Below are 21091 nucleotides of genomic sequence, written 5' to 3'. Positions count from 1 at the left end.
ACCCACTCCCACGGTGGCTCAGTGGTGAGTAGCATTGCCTCACAGTGCCAGGGACCCAGCTTTGATTCCACTATTGGGGCAACTATCTGTGTGGAGTTTGCACATTCTCCTTCTGTGCCTGCGTGGGTTCTCTCTGGGTGTTCCGGTTTCCTCCCACAGTCCAAAGGTGTGCAGGTAGGGTGGATTGGTGAAGTTAAATTGTCCCAGTGTTCAGGGATGTGTAGGTGTGGTGCATTAGTCAGGGGAAATGTCGAGTAATAGGGGAGGGAAATGGGTCTGGGTGGGTTACTCTTCAGAGGGGCAGTTTGAACTTGTTGGGCTGAAGGACCTGTGTCCACACTGTAGGGATTCTGTGATTCTATGAACTTTGATCCATTGGGCGCTGCTGCTCGTTGAGCCCAGGACTGCACATTCCCACTGAAACAATCCGCACAAACCCAAGCCTGCGAGACCTTTGGAGCAGAAGTTAGGCCATTCAGCCGATCGAGTCTGCTCTGCCATTCGTTAGAGACAAAAACAAACTGCAGATGCTGGAATCCAAAGTAGACAAGCAGGAGGCTGGGAGAACACAGCAAGCCAGGCAGCACCAGCAGTGAAGTCAGTGTTTCAGGTATTAACCCAAATCATTGACTTCTCGACCAGAAATGATTTACCAGGATGTGGCCGAGTGTTTGGGCTACAGGGAGAGGTTGAATAGACTGGGGCTGTTTTCCCTGAAGTGTCCGGGGTTGAGGGGTGACCGAATAGGGGTTTATAAAATCATGAGGAGTATGGATAGGGTAAATAACAAGGTCATTTCCCTGGAGGTTGGGCAGTCTAGAGCCAGAGGGTTTATGGTGAGAGGGGAAAGATTTAAATGGGCCCTAAAGGGCAACCTTTTCATACAGAGGGTGACACATGGATGGAATGAGCTGCCAGAAGAAGTGGTGGAGACTGGTACAATGACAGCCTTTAAATAGCATCTGGATGGGGACATGAATAGGAATGGTTGAGAGGGATATAGGCCAAGTGCTGGAAACCGACCCTTTGGTCCAACTCATTCATGCTGACCAGATATCCTCAATTAATCTAGTCCCATTTGCCAGCACCCCTCGAAACCCTTCCTGTTCATACACCCATCCAGGTGCCTTTTGATTAGATTCCCTACAGCGTGGAAACAGGCCCTTCGGAGGGTCGGTGAGGACTTGTTGGGCCGAAGAGTAACCCACCCTAACACTACAGGCAACTTAGCATGGACCTCAAGGGACAAGTTTTCACACAGAGGATGGTGCATGTACAGAATGAGCTGCCAGGGGAAGTGGTGGAGGCTGGTACAATGACAACATTTAAAAAGCATCTGGATGGATATATGAGCTAAATGCTGACAAATGGGAGTAGATTAAATGTTGGATGTCTGGTCAGTATGGACGAGTTGTACCGAAGGGTCTGTTTCAGTGCTGTACATCTCTACGACCATCTCTACGGCCTCTCGGGTTCACACACAAAGAATCTGTCAGTAACGTTGGGTTTCAGAGTTCAGTTGAAGCAATGTGGTATCTTTTAGAGACTTCGAGTCAAAAGAGATGCACAGCAGGGAAACAGACCCTTCAGTCCAACTCGTCCATGCTGACTGCATATCCCAAATTAATCTCATCCCATTTGCCAGCACTAGTCCGTATCCCTCTAAACTCTTCCTATTCATGTTCCAATCCAGATGCCTTTTAAATGTTGAAATTGTACCAGCCTCCACCACTTCCTCTGGCAGCTCATTCCATACATACACCACTCTCTCTGTGAAAAGGTCTCCCCTCAGGTCTCTTTTAAATATTTTCCCCCTCATCCTAAACCTCTAGTTTTGGATTCCCCATCCTGGGGAAAAGATTTTGACTATTTACCCTATCTGTGCCCCTCATAATTATATTAATATCTACCAGGTCACTCCACAGCCTCTGATGTTACAGGGAAAAATACCTGCAACTTATTCAATCTCTCCCTATAACTCAAACCCTCCAACCTCAGAACCATCCATTTAAATCTTTTCTGAACCCTTTCAAGTTTCACTACATCCTTCCTGGAGACACAATTTGCAGGTGTTCAGTGTTATGGACCAGGCCAGATTCCCTCAAAACATTCTAGGAAGGTAGCCCAGACCCTAACTTTTTTTAGTTGTTTTAGGCAGAGGTATCTCAGGAGTGATGTAGCTGGTCAAATCACTTGGCTTCCAGGAAAACAATTTATTTACACACCGCCGAATGAAACCTTTGTGACCACTCCACTGACCTGTGTTGCCACCTTCAGGGTACAATCGACTGAACACCCAGATCTCTAACTCCCCCTCGCGAGAGCCAAGAGTCCTCAGTTCTATTGAGAGGGGGAAATTGGATGTCAGTCATCCCTGTATTAGAGAATGCATCATTTAAAAAAAACTGAGAAGGGCATTCCTGACAGAAGATACAACAGAAGGTGGCACAGAGTATTCCAAGAGGCACGTAACCTGGCTGTAATCTGAGAGACTAAATTCCATTTTTTGTTACAAGAGGGAATCATATTTATTGGATCAGCATATCACGTGAATCTTGTTTTATTCCGGAACAGTCAGTAGTTAGAAGGGATTTATTTGGTTTGTTAATAGTTTATTTCATCTGTTCACCATTACTGTTGGATAAATAAATGGATTTTTGTTGATTTTAAAGTGTCAGGGATTTATTTTTAAACATTAGAGCAGGTTACACGACTGTTCACATTAATTTTACAGATTATAGGGCGATGCGCTTCTCTTTGGGTGTTTCGGTTTGAGATCTCTGGTGGGGTTGGAGTTGGTGTCAGCTTTCCCTTTCTAACAGTATTGACGTGGTGTCATGCTGAATGCAGTGGAGTCAATATTAATCCCAGCCTCTTGCTCTGGTTGTGGGTGAATCACCTTAATTTGGCCACTGACTCAGAAACAACACACAGAACCAATTGCTGAAACAATGATTCACACTTCATTGCACGTTACAACCAAAACTAAAAACCCTTGAGTAAGCAAGTTCAGTCTCACGGCTGCCACCCTCCCCCCACCCGGCTATCACCCTCCTCCCACCCGGCTATCACCTGATTGCTGGCAGAATTTAACCGAGTTTCCATCGACAGTGCCCATCTCTGGAAGGGTCAAGGGGTTTGACGAAATATTGTTCTTCCAATACTGCTGCTGCATCGTTCTGGAGCGAGAACGTAGAACAATACAGCACAGTTCAGACCCTTCAACCCTCGATATTGTACCAGCCTTTTATCCAACTTGAAGATGAGACTAGCCTGCACACCCCTCAATTTACTGCCATCCATGTGCTTGTTCAGCAGTCGCTTAAATGTATCTGACTCTCATTCCAACCCTGGAAGTGCATTCCATGCACTCACCATCGGAGTAAAAAACCTACCTCTGACATCTCCCCTAAACCTTCTTCCAAATACCTTAAAATTATGCCCTGTCATTTCTGACCTGGGGAAAAAGTCTCTAGCTATTTGTTCTATCTATGCCTCTCAACTTATAGTACACCTCTATAAAGTCACCTCTCATCCTTCTTCGCTCCAATGAGAAAGGCCCTAGCTCCCCCAACCTAAGACATGCCCTCCATTCCAGGCAGCATCGAGGTAAATCTCCTCTGTACCCTCTCTCAGCTTACACAGCTTCCTGTTGTGGTTCTGTTCACCGAGCTGGGAATTTGTGTTGCAGATATTTCGTCCCCTGTCTAGGTGACATCCTCAGTGATTGGCAGCCTCCTGTGAAGCGCTTCTGTGATGTTTCCTCTGGCAACTTCCCTACACATCTTCCCTAAAATTAGGTGACTAAAAGTGAACACAATATTCCAAGTGTGATCTAACCAGTACTCCATACAGCTGCAGCATAACCTTGCAGCTCTTAAGTTCAAACTCCCTGCTAATGAAAGCCAACACAGCGTACACCTTCGTAACAACCTTCTCAACCTGGGTGGCAACCTTGAGCAATCTATGGACTTGGACTCCAAGATCCCTCTGTTCCACCACATGGTCAAGAATCCTGCCTTTCACCCCAAAGGTTGAACAAACAGAGGAGTTTGGTGAAATGAGAATCATTAGATAAATGCTATTGAGCGAACTGATGGTGCTCTGGGCTGGCAAATCTCTGGGTACAGGTGGACTTCATCATAGAATTTTAAAAGGTGGCTAATGAGTTCATATTTGCATTAATGTTAATTATCCAAGATTTATTAGATTCAGGCAAGTTTTCCTCAGACCGGAGAGTAACATATTTAATACTTCTGTCCTCGAAGGGAAAGATACATCATGGAAAATGTGGTCCCTTGAGTCTATGGCAATTAAACATTTGTTTCTGAATCAATTAAGGAGATTATAACCACCATGTCAAAGAGCTTGTGATAATTGAAAAGAATCAGCATGCTAATATGAAAACAAAATGTTGTTTCACCAATTTATTCATAGAATTCCGAGAGTGTGGAAAGAGACCATTTGGCGGATCAAGTCCTGCACCAACCCTCAAGTGCATCCCACCCAGATCCAGACCGCCATTCAACTCCTGTAACCCTGCATTTAGCATGGCTAACTTACCTAGCTTGGACATCCAAGGACATTACGCAATCCAGCATGGCTAATCCACCCAACCTACACATCTTTGGACTGTGGAGCCCCTAGTGGAAACTCACAAAGACATAGACAGAACATGCAAACTCCAAACAGATAGTCGACTCAAGCCTGAAATCAAATAGGTGTCTCTGGCCGTGAGAGGGAGCCACTGTGCCACCATGCTGCCCTCAAGGAATTATTTAAAAGAGTATGTAAATTGAAGCCTGTGGATATACTGAACTTGAATATCCTAAAGGTGTTTGACATGTTTTCACGAAAAGCATATTGCACAGAGGAGCTCATGGTGTAAAGTATAGTTATAGAACATCAACTGACTGGCAGAAAACAGAATATGCAAAAATGGTTCTTTTGTCAAATTGGTTGTATATGACAATGTATGGTGGGGTTCCAACAGGCATCTCTGCTGGCTCCTCAACTTTCTACAATTATATAGATGACTTACAGGAGGGGATCAAAGGTATGTGGTTACATTTGCAGGCAACACAAAGATAGATGGAGATGTACATTGTGGGGATGACATATCAAGGATGCAGATTGATAGATTGGTTAAATAAATAAGCAAAACTCTTGCAAGTGGTGTACAATATGGTAAAATGCAATTTGTTACCTACTTGGAGAACAACTGCATAATTCTGAGATGCAGAGGGATCCGGGGGCCTTGCAAATAAGTCACAAGTTAGAATGCAAGCACAGCAAGTGATTAGAAAGGCCAATGACATAAATGTAAGGCGATTATGCCTCAGTTACAGAGCAATGGTGGGACTACATCTTGAACACGGTGCTCAGTTTTGATATCCTCATCTAACGAAGAATGAAAATGCATTAAAGGCAATTCCCAGAAGGTAAACTAGATTGACACCCACAATGAACAGACTGTCTCATGGAAAATCATCAGACAGACAGGTCTGACTTTCAACCAGAGTTTGGAATAGCAAGGGGTGATTTGATTGAAGTTTCTATGAGCCTGAATGGTCTTCAAAAGATGGATGTTGAAGGATGTTCACTGATTGTTGTGAACGAACAATTAGATCACCCATTTATAGAGTCATACAGATGTACAACACAGAAACAGACCCTTCGGTCCAACCCGTCCATGCTGATCAGATATCCCAACCCAATCTAGTCCCACCTGCCAGTACCCGGCCCATATCCCTCCAAACCCTTCCTATTCATATACCCATCCAAATGCCTCTTCAATGTTGCAATTGTAGCAGCCTCCACCACTTCCTCTGGCAACTCATTCCATACACATACCAACCTCTGCGTGAAAAGGTTGCCCCTTAGGTCTCTTTTATATCTTTCCCCTCTCACCCTAAACCTATGCCCTCTCGCTCTGGACTCTCCGACCCCAGGGAAAAGACTTTGCCTATTTATCCGACTCATACCCTCATAATTTTGTAAACCTCTATAAGGTCACCCCTCAGCCTCCGATGCTCCAGCAGCTCAAATCCTCCAACCCTGGCAACATTCTTGTAAATAGTTTCTGAACCCTTTCAAGTTTCACAACATCTTTCCAACAGGAAGGAGACGAGAATTGCACGCAATATTCCAACAGTGGGCTAACCAATGTCCAATACAGCCGCAACATGTCCTCTCAACTCATGTACTCAATACTCTGACCAATAAAGGAAAGCATACCAAATGCCTTCGTCACTTTCCTATCTACCTGCGACTCCACTTTCAAGGAGCTATGAACCTGCACTCAAAGGTCTCTTTGTTCAGCAACACTAAGTGCATAAGTCCTGCTAAGATTGGCTTTCCCAAAATGCAGCACCTCGCATTTATCTGAATTAAACTCCATCTGCCATTTCTCAGCCCATTAGCCCATCCTGTTGTAATCCGAGGTAACTCTCTTCGCTGTCCACTACACCTCCAATTTTGGTGTCATCTGCAAACTTACTAACTGTACCTCTTATGCTCGCATCAAAATCATTTTGTTAGATGACAAAAAGTAGAGGGTGCAGCACCAATCTTTGTGGCACTCCACTGGTCACAGGCCTCCAGTCTGAAACACAACCCTCCACCACCACCCTCTGTCTTCTATCTTTGAGCCAGTTCTGTATCCAAGTGGCTAGTTCTCCCTGTATTCCGTGAGATCTAACCTTGCTAATCAGTCTCCCATGGGGAAACTTGTCGAACGCCTTACTGAAGTCCATATAGATCACATCTACTGCTCTGCCCTCATCAATCCTCTTTGTTACTTCTTCAAAAAATGCAATCATTTGTGACAAAGAAGGGGGGAAATGTTTTGGAAGGTTGTGCAGCTTTGGAATACTTTGCGACAGAAGATAGTGGAGGCAGGACCATTGAGTATTTCTAAGGCAGAAGTAGATTAATTCCTTTGCTTAAGAAGAATCTAAGGTTATGGGGATGGATGCGAATGTGCAATGTATAACACAAAGTAATCAGCCATTATCTTCTTGGAGTGGAGCAGCTTAATGAGCCAAATGGCTTACTTCAGCTCCTAATTTGGACATTCATATATTCTGCTAGCTATAATGACCTGAGTTTGACCAGCATATATTTCCAATAAGCCCATGTTGATTCTGCTCAGTCCTATTATTAATTTTTAAATGTCCTGTTGTTGTACCTTTTATTATAGATTCCCTGTGCAGTCTTTCTTCTTTCTAAAACAGTGGGATGACATGTGCCACTTTCCAATTACCACTTTCCAGTGAACTAGCGTTAACCACCAAGCCCAGGGAATTTAGCTACTTTAAATCCTATTCAATTCTCTGATGCATTTTTGTTTCATACATATTAATATCCTTCAGTTCTTCATTTATACTAGCCCCAACATTCGCCATAATTTCTGGGAGCTATTAGTATTTTCCACTGAATGGCATTTCCATCACTGAACCTCTTACCAGCAACATCCTGTGATTTAAACCTGTGACCTCCTGATTCAGAGAGAAGGCTGATCCCTACTAGCAGCTGGTTTGGGTGTATGACTGTCACCAACACTGTGGCAGTTTGGGAAATCCATTCTTGTTTGGCCAGTAAATAATCAATTCACGCTGCTCAGCATCAAAGGAGTTGACAGTGTCATGACAGTGTCAGTATCAAAGGAGTTGACAGTCAGTAATTTGATTTATCTGAAACAGGTGAGATGTTTCCTGCCTCTGTGCCAAAAGCAAAGATCATGTCCAAAGAATCTGTCCCGAGTGGAGGTTTACTACTAACAATTGGAATCCAACTCCTTTGTCCTTGGTTACTGATAGCTTATTGCTTGAGAGGTTGGATCAAGGGGACACCTATCCAGTTCTTGGTCAACTATCAACTATCCAGGGGCAGAGGGGCATCAACTTGTGCAGAAAGGAGCAGGAAGAAGCTAAACAGCGTTCATGGGTTAAACGGATGAGTGGGAAAAATGTTTAATGTCACCCAATACGACAACATCAGAACCATTTACTTTTCACCCAAGAAAGACTGATTGGAGAACTGCGAAATTATTAGAAACTAAGTACTATAAAAGGGAAAAAAAGACTTTGGAGACCAAGTACACAAATCATCAAAAGGAGCAGACAGGTACAAAAACCAATTGAAAAATACAAATAGAGGCCTCTATTACAAAGGAGATGAAATACTTGGGGTTGAAAGTTATGTTTCAGTCCCAAGCATCATAGAATTCCAACATCACAGACAGACACCATTGGCCTGTCATGTCTGATAATTGAATTCTGGTGGAGTTTCCTCGCTTTCAAATTTATGGTGTTAAATTCTAACACCACCTCTGCACACTTCTGGAGACCTCGAGTTTACAGAATCACACCACATTCCTCTCTACCTCCTGCAGGAATAACAATTTCTCCTGAGATATTGCCAGTTCCTCAGATTACTTGGTACCCCCGAATACAATCCGCATGTCAGGAAATCTCTGGTGCTGCCCCGACACCAACAGTCACCCTTAGATTTCTGCATTTTCTTCAGTTCCAAGGTGCAAAGAGACTTGGGTGTTCTCGTCCAGGATTCTCTCAAGGTAAACTTACAGGTTCAGACAGTAGTTAGGAAGGCAAATGCAATGATGACATTTAATTTGACAGGACTTGAATGTAAAAGTAGGGATGTACGTGAGGTTTTGTAACACTCTGGTCAGGTCATATTTGGATTATTGTGCGCAGTTTTGGGCACAAATCTCAGGAAGGATGTACTGGCCTAGACATGTGTTCAGAGGAGGTTCACGAGAATGGTCCCAGGAATGAACATCTGAACAAATAAGGAATGTTTGAGGACTGTGGGTCTATATTTAATGGAATTTAGAACGATGACGGGGGATCTAATTGAAACCTACAGAATTCTGAACAGACTGGATGTTGGGAAGATGTTTCCTTTGGTAGGAAAGGCTAGGAACCGAGGGCACAGAATGGAGGTAAAGAGAAACTTCTTCAGCTCGAGTGGTGAATATATGGAATTCACTGCCAACGAAGACTGTGGAGGCCAGGTCATTGAGTACATTTAAGCTGTGAAAGATAGTTTCTTGAGTATGAAAGGGATCAACGGTTACTGGGAGAATGGGGTTAAGAAACTTATCAGCCATGACTGAATCGCAGAGCAGTCACAATGGGCTGAATGGCCTAATTTCAGCTCCTATGGTCTTATGATACACTGATGTGTGGAGGGGTGAGGAACGGGGGGGGAAAGAGATGAAGAGAGGAATACAATTAAGGGGAAGCTGGATACAGATGAGGGAGAAAGGAAGAGAAGGAAATACAAGAAACGTACATTAAATTAGAGAACGCATAGGAGATCTGGCATACAGAGGGATCTGGGCATATAGATCCCTGAAAGTGGCAAAGCAGGCAGGCACGTGGTCAAGAAGGCATACAGCACGCTTGCCTAGAGTGGAAGAGTTTGCGAGTTATGTCACAGCTATTTATTCGGGCCACATTCATAACATTGCGTGCAGTTCTGGCCAGCATGCTACCGGAAGGACGTGGATGCTCTGGGAGAGGGTGCAGAGAAGATTCACTAGGACGTTGCCTCTCATGAAAGCAAAAATCCTCTTTGGATTTCTTTTGATTAGCGAAAACAGATACTAATGTGGGTCTTTTGTAAAAGCAAAGTGGCATAAAGCAAAGTGTGATAAGTGGGGGATATCAGTTTGCTGATGAGGGATGGGAAGGGGCGATGAAGAGGGGTGGGTGGAGGCTCAGGCAGAGCGAAAACACTGATAGAGGCCGATTGAGCCGACCAGCCTAGCCCTGTGCTGGAGCCTCAATGGGACAGAGACAAATGTATCTATTTCAGACCTACCTGCAGGGTTTGGACAAACATTACGCTCCATCCAGGGTAAAAATGTCCTCCATCTGCTCCTGCAGATCAATTCCAGAAGGAAGGTGCTGTCAGACAGCACTGGAAGTAAAGTGGGTGCGAGAGCAGCAAGTCCGACAGAAAGGATCCTCTTGCCCCTCCCACTTCACCCACTAAACAGGGTTCAAGGTTGACTCAGCGGCAGTAACAGCAGAATACACTGGCATGAGAGTGTGCCCAGCAGAGATTCACACAATCGATCCCTGGAATGGTACGTCTAACACACGATGAATGGCTGATGATCCTGGGATTGTATTCATTAGCGTTCGGAAGATTGAGGAGAGATCTAATAGAAACTTACAAGATTATGCTTGGTTTAGAAAGGGTGGATACTGGGAAGTTGTTTCCATTAGGCGGAGGAGACTAGGATCCAGGGACACAGCCTGATAATTAGAGGGGGTCAATTTAGAACAGAAACGAGGAGACATTTCTTCAGCCAGAGAGTGCGGCCTGTGGAATTCATTGCCAGGGAGCGCAGTGGAGGCCAGGATGTTAAATGACTTCAAGGCAGAGATTGATAAATTCTTGATTAAGGAATTAAGGGCTACGGGGAGAGTGGGGCTAAATGGAGCTGAAATGTCCATCAGCCATGATTAAATGACAGAATGGACTCAATGGGCTGAATGGCCTTACTTCCACTTCTGTGTCTTATGGTCTTAATTCATTGATGTTGACTAGATATTCTAAATTAATCTAGTCCCATATGCCACCACATGGCCCATACCCCTCTGAACACTTCCTATTCAGAAACCATCCAGATGCCATTCACATACTGTAATTGTACCAGCCTCCACCATTTCCTCTGGCAGCTCATTCTTTACGCTCACTACCCTCTGAGTTAAAAAGTTGCCCTTAGGTTTCTTTTAATCTTTGCTCATCCACCTCACCCTAAAGCTATTACACTTTAGTTCTGGACACCCCCAAACCCAGGGGACAATATCTTGTCTATTTACCCAATCCATGCCTTTCATGATTTTATAAATGTATACAAAGGCCTTTTGCCACACTCGGGAAAACAGCCCAAAACAATTCAGCTCAAACCCTCCAACACTGGTAGCATCCTTGTAAATCTTTTTTGAACCTTTTCCAGTTTCACAACGTCCTTTTGATAGGAGTGAGAGCAAAAGTGGCCTAACCAATGTCCTGCACAGCCACAACATAACCTCCCAACTCCGATACTCAGAGGATTGGGAAAGTTGTATTTTGTGGGTTTTGAAAACTGGGAAAGAATGGAAGTATAACCTGAACTTTTGAGGGTCAGTTTGGAAGCATCAACACTTCGGGGGTTGGGGGGGGGAGGAGCAGAAAGAAGAAAAGAGGGAAGGAACCCAAATGTACCCCCTCCCTCTCTCCCTCCCAGGATGAGGAGTTGCCCAGAGGAGGGTGTTTTCCATTGAAACTGATACGGTCACTTCCGCGTTGTAATGTCAGAAATGGGGCAGGGAGCGGGGACAGGCCGACAGCAGAACTCTGCAGCAGATGGAAGCAGAGCAGTTTGCAAAAATCCCTTCCCTTCAAAGAATCCTCACAGTGTGGAAGCAGGCCACTCGGCCCAAAAAGTCCAAACCAATGCTCTGAATGGTAATTCACCCATATCCCTCCCCTTATTGCCCTACATTTATCCCAGAGTAATACACCGAACTTACACATCCCTGGACACTATGGAGGGAATTTAGCATGGCCAATCCACCTTGAAGATCTGGATCCCAGGTGGGACCCCTCCGTCTCGAGATCGGTCAAAGAACAAACGGAATGCGGACTGTACAAAGCAAAGTTATCAGTTTAATAACGCAAGGCAATCTGACGCAATTCTGTCCAGCAACACAGAAGTGAAAGTTTCTGAGCTCCGTGGCGAAATTGCAGAATTACTTTTGAAAATTACACATCATTTACACATTTTTTAAGAGACAGCACAGCCTTAAAAGACCAATCAAATGTAATAAGGTAACATGATTGACAGCAGGTTAGTCCAATATTTCCTAGGAAACAGATTGTTTTACTCTCAAAATCATCCCGTGCTTGCTAGTTCAAGGTTAGTTCGAATACCAAATTCATTTGATTCATATTATTAAACTCCATTGTTTTCTTTTCCCCAAAGCTAACCAACTCAGCAAAGCAGCAATTCAAGTTCACAGTATCAAATCATAACCTGAAGCAATTTTATATTGAAAAGCCATTCTGTGTGGACTTGCCATTCCCAGCATTGGTGCACAAGAGGGAACAGTTTACCTGTGTGATCCTGAGCAACAAGAGACTGTGCACCAACTATGCCAGGAAGATGTCCTCGTCTGCTGAGGGACTGAACATTACCAAGAATGACTATTGCAGTGGTCAGAGATTGAACAGTTCATTTACAGAACAAGTCTAAATGGTCTTTACCCTGTAAAGGTGTTGTGTGCCAGTTTGATACCAGTTGTGCTGTGAGCTACCCTGGTAAGCCTTGCCCCATCCAAATAGGTCACACCACAAGAGAAGATAGGGAAATGTTATCTTTCGATTACAATTTGTTTCTTCAAAGTCACAATAGAATATTTGGCAGAGATGAAGTGGTCTGTTATGTGCTGACTTAAGCAAAAGATTCTTTGACCCCTACTGGCACCAATGTCTTCCCAATTATGGGATGGGTGGAACTCTTCTGGGACTATAACTGCATCTTTTACCAAAAGACCTATCTATTGAACAGCCTCAAGGAAGTTAGAAAGACAGGCATGCCTCTTAATGGCAAGGTCCCTACCTTACCTACACTAAACCTGGTTATTATTTTGAATAAAGTAAGTACTCCTCGTGCTGTAACTGTAGGAACATAGTCTCCCCTGAGTTTTGCATAGAATGGAAGAATCCAAAAGCTCTACAAAAAGTAATATCACTCTTTGGGATATGCAGCTCTCGGTGACTTTTTTCTGTAGGAGGGTTTTCAGGAGTTATTAGCCATCAAAACCGTACTTATATCGTTTGTGGTCTCAACCTTTTGGGTAATGAGACAACTGCTGCTTTATTGAGATCAGGATTTAAAATTTGAATTTAGGCTGTTGTTAGGAGCAACAGGTGTATGTAGGTTTTTATTAACCACAAAATGGCATTTAAATTGTAAATAATATTTTAAAATAAATATAACAAAATGGCTTCAGGTAATGATTTGACATTGAACTTGAATTGCTGCTTTGCTGAGTTGGTTGGATTTAGAAATAAAAGAGAACAATGGAGTTTGCATAATATGAATCATAAGTAATTTGGTATTCGAACTAATCTTGAACTAACAAGCATGGAATTATTTTGCGCGTAAAACAATCGGTTTCCCGGGAAATATCATTGGACTAACCTGCTGTCAATCATGTCACCTTATTACATTTTATTGGTCTTTTCTTGTAATTCAGGCTGCGCTGTCGCAAAACTAAATAATGCGTAATTTTCAAATGTAATTGTGTAATTTTGCCACGGAACACAGAAGCTTTTAACCTGTGTTGCTGGACAAATCTGTGCAAGGCTGCCTTATGTCATTAAGCTGATAACCTTGCTTTAAATAGACCGTACTCCTGGTGATTCTTTTGACCGATCTCGGATCGAGAGAGCCGATTGAGGGGGTCCAGACCTTAACCCTAACCTGCAGAACCCCGGAAACTATGGATACACTTACCTCGGCCAATCCACTCTAACCTGCACATCTCTGGACACTGGGGGTAAATTAGCATGGTCAACATACACTAACAAGAACATCCTTGGGCATTATCAGTAATTGAGCATGGCTGAACCCCCCCTAACCTGCACATCGCTGGACAGTCTGGGGAATTAAACTCGGCAAAGGCCGAGGTTACCACGAGGTTGGAATTCTCTCCCAGAAATGACAGTTGATGGTGCCCTCACCAAGATGGCCGCCCGCGCTCCCCGCCCCAAGACAACATGCGTCTGACCCTCACAAAGATGGCGGCCGGTTGCCCGGGCAACCCGAGAGCGCCTTCGCCGGTGAAGTAAACACTGGGGCCTGTGGGGCTTCTATTGGAGGCCTCAGTCCTCCCCCTAGGAGTTTATAAACTCCCCAGTCTCCCTCCTCCCGCGGTTCCCAATCCTACCCTGTCTCACTGTCTCCTCTCCCCGGGGGCAGGAGCCAGGTCTTGCCGCTCGGGCCTGGCGACCTCCCCGGGATGTTTCTGAAACCTGGTCCGGTTCTGAAGGAGGATCACCGGGACCCGAAATGATTTCTCTCGGCACGAGCTGCCGGACCTGCTCAGCTTTTCCAGCGGTTCTTATTACTTCAGCCACCGGCACCATTCTGCTCCCACACTCAGTAACACCGCCTCAGTCCCGCTGCAGGACCTGCACTGCACATGCGCCAGCTCACAAGGGGCGAGGCCCAGGATTGTGACGTCTCCTGGGTTGAGGGGGCGTGGTTGGGGAGGCCACCAAACAATCGGTGACAATGGGGGCGGGGCGATCGTTTTGCCGGCCCCCAGCCTCCAGAAAGGTGCGATTTTAAAAAGTTTCAACGTAGTGTTTTTTTTAACTTTTCAGCCTGTTGTGAAATGTTATTCTGGACCTCTGGAAGGGTCAAACATTAGGAAAGTTTCAAACAGAAACAAAGGGAAATTAAAAATTATAAATAAAAATAGGTAAGTTAACTTACAAAAGAGACCTCGCACCAAATATCAAAAAGGACAGCAAAAGCTTCTGTTGGTATGCTCATGGGAGCAGAGTCGCTGAGCTAAGTGTGGTACCTTGGAAGATGAAAACTGTGAGTTCATGGGGGAACATTGAAGTGGCAGAGATGATCTCAGTTTTTATGTTGGCAGACAACAGAACTATTCCTATTAGAATTGGCAAGTCAGAGGCTGTAGAAAGGGTAGGACTTAAACAATCAACATTGAGAGGGTAAAGGTACACAGGAAACTATTTGGATTGAGGACAGACAAGTCCACTGGTGTTGATGGCCTACACCCTGGGTCCTGAAGGAAGTGGCAGCGGAGATAGTGAACTCATTAGTTACAATATTGTAAAAATCTCTTAACATGGGAAAGATTCATTGCGTTTATTTAAGACTGAGATTATATATATATATATATATGTTCCTGATTGTCAAGGGGATCAAAGGTTATGGGAAGAAAGCTGGAGAATGGAGTTGAGAAACATCTCAGCCATGATTGAATGGTGGATCAGACTCGATGGACTGAATGGCCTAATTTCTGCTCCTGTGTCATATGATCTTATGGTTCCATTGGATTGGAAAAATGCTAATGTAACACCTGTATTCAGAATGGGATGGAGGCCATATGTGGGAAATTGCAGACCAGCTCGTTGAACATTTGTTATAGAGTCATAGAGATGTGCAGCACGGAAACAGACTCTTCAGTCCAACTTGACCATGTCAAAAGATATCCTAACCTAATCTAGTCCCATTTGCCAGCACTTGACTCATATCCCTCTAAACCCTTCCTATTCATCTACCCATCCAGATGCCCGTTAAATGCTGTAATTGTACCAGCCTCCACCACTTCCTCTGGCAGCTCATTCCATACAAGCACACCCTCTACATGAAAACGTTTCCCCTTAGGTCCCTTTTACGTCTTTCCCCTCTCACCCTAAATCTATGCCGACTAGTTCTGGACTCCCCCACCCCGTCCAAAAGACCTTGTCTGTTTATCCTATCCATGCCCGTCATTGTTTTATAAACCTCCATAAGGTCACCCCTCACCCTCCGAACCTCCAGGGAAAACAGCTCCTGCCTATTAAGCCTCTCCCAAATGCTCCAACTCTGGAAACATCAGTGTAAGTCTTTTCTGAACCTTTTCAAGGGACAAGGCAGGAAAATGGGGGTGATGAGCAGTCTTGATCGAATGACGCAGCAGACTTGATGGGCTGAATGGCCTAATTCTACTCCTATATTTGTGAACTTTTGAACTCTGGAGCAGGCAGGACCTGAACCCGATCCAAGGTTAGGGTCGCTACCTCTGTGCAATAAGACATCCATAAAAATATCAAATCCTCCCCATTGGGGAATTGCACCCCCAGTCTCCTGAGTCACAGATGGGGATACGAACCACTACACTACCGAGGATGCTGGACAGTTGCAAGATGATGGATATAGGGGTGGAGAATAGGTGGGTGTTTCAGGAACTATTATAGACATGAAAGTGTGAATGGCATCCTTATGTACTGTGTAAAAACAGGGACTGCAGAAGCTGGAAACCAGAATCTAGATTAGAGTGGTGCTGGAAAAGCACAGCAGGCCAGCAGCATCCGAGGAGCAGGACTAAGCCAGCCAATGCACTGAGCTGTGCCACACAAGCACAGTCCCCCTGGAGTGTTACGAGAGGTATGTTCAGGCTGTAGGAAGAGATCCAATTCCCGGTTTGACCTGGAATGTAATCTCCACGGGCACACAGGGAGCGGTGATCAACTTGCTCCACATGTGGGAAGGGATTCACTGAGTCATTCAAATTCAAACACATCATTGACTTCCTACTGGACAGAAAGGATTAAACTTCTCAGCAACAACCGCTTTAAAAAAAATCAATTTTTATAGTCGTAGCGAGAATCACAGTTTTCCAAACTGTGGGCCAATACTAGTGATGTTGAGAGACCAGGTTTGGAATGCATGGCCGCCCAGGTAACAATGGTTGCTATGGGGCTCACAGTGATGACTGAGGGGCCGTCCCTTTAGATGCTCAGTTGTTTCTGTGTTGTTGATGAGGCTTGGCCTCATGGACTGATCTCTGAAGTCAGATTCAAAATAAGTTTTGAAAATTATGAGAAATATCATACCCAGAAAAGACAGTGAAAAACTGTTCACCATGGTAAAAGCATTGAGAATAAGAATGCAGATTTCAAATCCATTACAAGGAAGAAAATGTGATGTGAGAAAGAAATTTCACACAGTGAGTAAATAGATCTGGAAGACATCGCATGGAACAGTGGTTGAAGCAGATTCAGTTAAGAGCATTGGAAAATTATTTGATGACAAGCAATGTACCAGTTACCAAGGAAACGTCAGGAAAATGGCACAGCATCAGAAAGCTCATTTCGAGAGCTGCATGGACACGATGGGCTGAATGGCCTGCTTCTGTGATTTAGTAATTCAGTGGTTCATAATTGCTTATCAGGTCTTCGTCAGTTGTGAATGTCAAGCTAATATCTGCTATTTTGTATGGTCAGTCTGATTGATGTTTTATAACTGCAGGGATTGGGACTAGGACCCCAGGTATTCACAGTATGTGTCAATGATTTAGATGAGGGAACTAATTGGAATATGTCACAAATTGCAGATGACACGAAGCTGGGTGGAAGGGTGAGCTGTGAGGAGGATACAATGTTATTTGGACAGTCTGAGTGAGTGGGTAAATGTATGTCAGATGCAGTTAGTGTGGATAAATGTGAGGTTATCCACTTTTCTAGCAAAAATAGAAAAGCAAATTATTTGAACAACTGTAACCTGGGAGATGGGAAGGTTCACCAAGAACTAATCCAAGATGGAGGACTGGAAAATTTGTGGCTGTAAGAGCTGCTCCTTTTTTGAGGTATTTTCAGTGTTGGAGGCGATTTCCTTGAATTCCAGGAGCAGCAATTAATGTTTTATATGCTGATGCATTGTTTTGGAACTTTAGAGTAAAAAAATCAAGACAACAGCAATTTTAAAATGGAGAAAGACAGCCAAAGGCAGCAAGCACATGGTCTGTAAGGGAGAGAGAGAGAGAGAGAGAGAGAGAGAGAGAGAAAGAAACGTATACTACTAACGGATACAGCAGTGAATCTGCAGTTACTGCCTTTGCTGTTTGAAATCATATATCTCTGAACATCTTGGAAAAATGAACAAACAGCAAAATTCACAGCTGATCTTGGAGGAACATGTGTAGGAGAGCTCACAGCACAGGAACAGATTATTGCAGAGTTTTTAACGTGTAACCTTGCCGTAAGTCTGCAGTAGTGAATAGAGTGGGTGCTTTCTTGATTATATGTCTTGAGATTTTAGAAGTTTACCAGCGAGTCCACAACAGGGAATGGCTAATCACCTGCTCCAAGCACAGGAAGGGATTCATCAATTCTTCCAGCCTGCAGACGCACCAGCGGGTCCACACCAGGCACAGCATGCTCACCTGCTCTCAGTGCGGCAAGGGCATCACTCCCTCCTCCCACCTGCGGAGGCACCAGTGAGTTCATGTGCCATCACAGGGTGATTGAAGGAACAAGGGCCGAGTGCCATTATCGACTGGACTATCAACCCAGTTCTGGGGACTCCTTGGGACTCCTGGGTTTGAATCCTGCCACAGCAGATGGCGGAATTGGAATTCAGTCAGAAATCTGGAGTTCAGAATCTAATGATGAAATCATTTTCTGGGGAAAGAAAACCCTCTGATTCGCTCATGTTAGAGTCTGTCTGCAACCCAACCTTGAGTCAGATTGGTTCTGTTTCCAAAGTAGGGATTTATCACATGACACATGGATTGACTGCCTGAAGATTGTGTGCATTTTGAGCAAAATATAATGTATCTGCAAATAAAATTCTGCAATTACAATTTCACCCCATAAACTGATGTGTGTGCATGCATGAGAGCGTGTGTGTTTGTGCATAAGAGCATGTGTTTGCTTTCGACCATGCTTGGTAACGTGTGTGAGTAATGGGGTACAAGCCTGTGTGAGTGGGGTCACTTGTAGTGTGACATGAAACCAAGGTCCCTGTTGAGGCCATCCTCATGGGTTCCATCCTTGGCTATCAGTTATACAACACACATTGGAGAGGGCAGGGTGGGGCTTGTCTTTCAATTTGCAGAAGGTGGGAGGCTCTGGATGCTGTGATCCAGGGCAAACACATCCTGGAGGACATTTATTCAGAGAGATGGAGCTGGAAGCCAGGCTGCAGACATGTTGAGGGTAAAGTGGGAAAGCTAACCAGGCACTTTATTCTGGGAGACGGTCATTCCCTTCTGGAGAGAGCCTTTTGTTTGCATCAGTGGACAGGGTAAGGATGGTGTAAGTGCAGGTCTGGCAGGTAAAGGGGATCTGAGCGAGGGCTGCAGGTGGTAGAAGCTAACTGGTTGGGCAGTGGGAGTTAAAACAACATTGGGGAGGGGGAGGTGGTGGTAAGGGACAGAACAGTGACCGGGATGGTCTCCGTTCTCTGCAGTTGTCAGCAGGAGCACAGATGGCATTGGTGTCTGTTTGGTGCCAGGATTTAGGAACCGATGTGCTCAGGGCTGGAGAAGTGGGAAAGGGAGGTTGCAGTGGGTGTGGTCCAACAATGTCAGGAGGGGAGAGCCTCTGCTGAGGGCACATGAGAAGTTAGAAACTACTAGGACAAAGCAGAACATGAAAGCTCTGCGTGGCACAGTGGCTCAGACCACTGACTCACAATGTCAGGGACCTGGTTTCGGTCCCACTCTTGAGCAGCTGTCTGTGTGAACTTTAACACGTCCTCACCCTTCTGTCTGCATGAGTTAACTCTGGGTGCAGTTCAGGTGGATCGGCCATGCTAAAGTGTCCACATATGTGCAACTGAGGGTTGGTTAACCATGGGGAACTGCAGGAAAAACGGGTGGGTCTGGATGGGATACAGTTTGGAAGGTCAGTCTGAATTTTATGGGCCAAAAGGCCTTGCGGGATTATATGATTCTACTGCATTAGCCAAGCATCTATTGAGAAACACTTGCCTCAGGTCTGCTGTGGGTGGAGTGGATTCCAATCCATGAGACACTGACACCAGTCCTGAGGAAGGTGGGATTTGTGCTGTCAGTCCCCCAAACTTTTGGTCCACGTCCACTCTCTCTCCTCACACTCTGCACCTACCAATTCTCTGTGCTCAGCCTTCTTCACTCTCTTCCCCTCATTTTCTGCACCCCACCCTCTGTCCTCTGTCATCTTCTCTCTCTCTCTATCCCCACTCCCCTGTCCATTCTCCCTCCCTTCTACCATACTTTCTCGTGCCCTCTTTGATTGCAGTATCTCTTTCTCAGGAAAGAGAGAGAATCGATAGTGATGACTCTACCTGGAAGACAGGGGTGTGCAAGAAATGGCTGATCTTTAAAATTAAGAACAGCTAAAATGATATATTCAGAAACATTGTTAATTTATTTTTTAAAAGGCTGCAGTCATGTTTCTGAAACTTGCATTAAAATAGACGCATAGAGTCATACAGCACAGAAACAGATCCTTCAGTCCAACTCGCCCATGCCCTCCAGATCTCCTAAATTGATCTAGTGACCCATTTGACAGCATTTCGCCCATATCTCTCTCACACCTTCCTATTCAGATACCCATCCTGACCCCGATGCCTTTCAAATGTTGTAATTGTAGCAGCCTCCACCACTTCCTCTGGGCAGCTCATTCCATACACACACCACACTCTACATGAAAGTTACCCCATAGGTCCATTTTAAATCTTTCCCCTCTCACCCTAAACCTATGCCGTCTAGTTTTGGACTTCCTCTACCCTGGGGAAAAGACATACAAAGCCGGACGAAATTCAAAAGGAATAAAATGTCGAGCCACAGGGAAAAATAAAATTGTGGCTGCAGCTTTTTTTTCTCCTATTGACATTTGGACGCTTAAAATCTGTCAGTGTCGCCCGCACCCCCACAGAGCGTACTGCGCATGTACTGCGGTGTCAGCAACAACTGCGCATGTACTGCCGTGTCAGCAAAAGCACTGAGTATGCTCGTCGCTGTCCGCGGAAGCGGCGCTTGACTTCCTTCTGAAGGTAAAAGGACCAATGGTGAGACCCGGAGGACCGGAAGGAGCCTGGTCCTCCTGCCATTCAGAGCCGCCTCTGACTGAACGCGGAAATTGAGCCGTGAGTTACTGAAGCTGCTGTTGTTCCTCTCTCTCTCTCTCTCTCTCTCTCTCTCTCTCTCTCTCTTTGAATGAAGATTGAGCTTCACCCCAGACTGCAACTCCGTCCAACATCTGTGGGTACGGCACTCTCTTTTCTCACCCACTTTTTCATTTCTTTTTCGTTCTGGGATTCAGTAGCTGACTTGCACGAACTGAAGGGAAAGGGAGTGAATCCAGGGAGGGGACAGACTCTGGAAAAGTTGGTGCAGGTCTGTGTCTCAATTGGCAAACGCACAGCAAATGCAGTACCACAATGTAAAGTTAAAGCCTATTGCTTTAAAAAAAAAGGCAGAAAGGAGGTGCATGGTTTAAATGATAATATACTGGTATGTGGAGAAAGTGAGGACTGCAGATGCTGGAGATCAGAGTC

At 44.9% G+C, this 21091-nt stretch overlaps 1 protein-coding gene across 1 annotated transcript in view; it reads left to right on the top strand.

Annotated features, from left to right (window-relative positions):
• Nucleotides 1-21091, top strand: part of LOC140460123 (uncharacterized) — a 98664-nt gene that overhangs the window by 70595 nt on the left and 6978 nt on the right.

Source organism: Chiloscyllium punctatum, chromosome 36, assembly GCF_047496795.1.
Source record: "Chiloscyllium punctatum isolate Juve2018m chromosome 36, sChiPun1.3, whole genome shotgun sequence".
Taxonomy (NCBI): Eukaryota; Metazoa; Chordata; class Chondrichthyes; order Orectolobiformes; family Hemiscylliidae; genus Chiloscyllium; species Chiloscyllium punctatum.
This window is presented reverse-complemented; position numbering and strand designations above follow the sequence as displayed.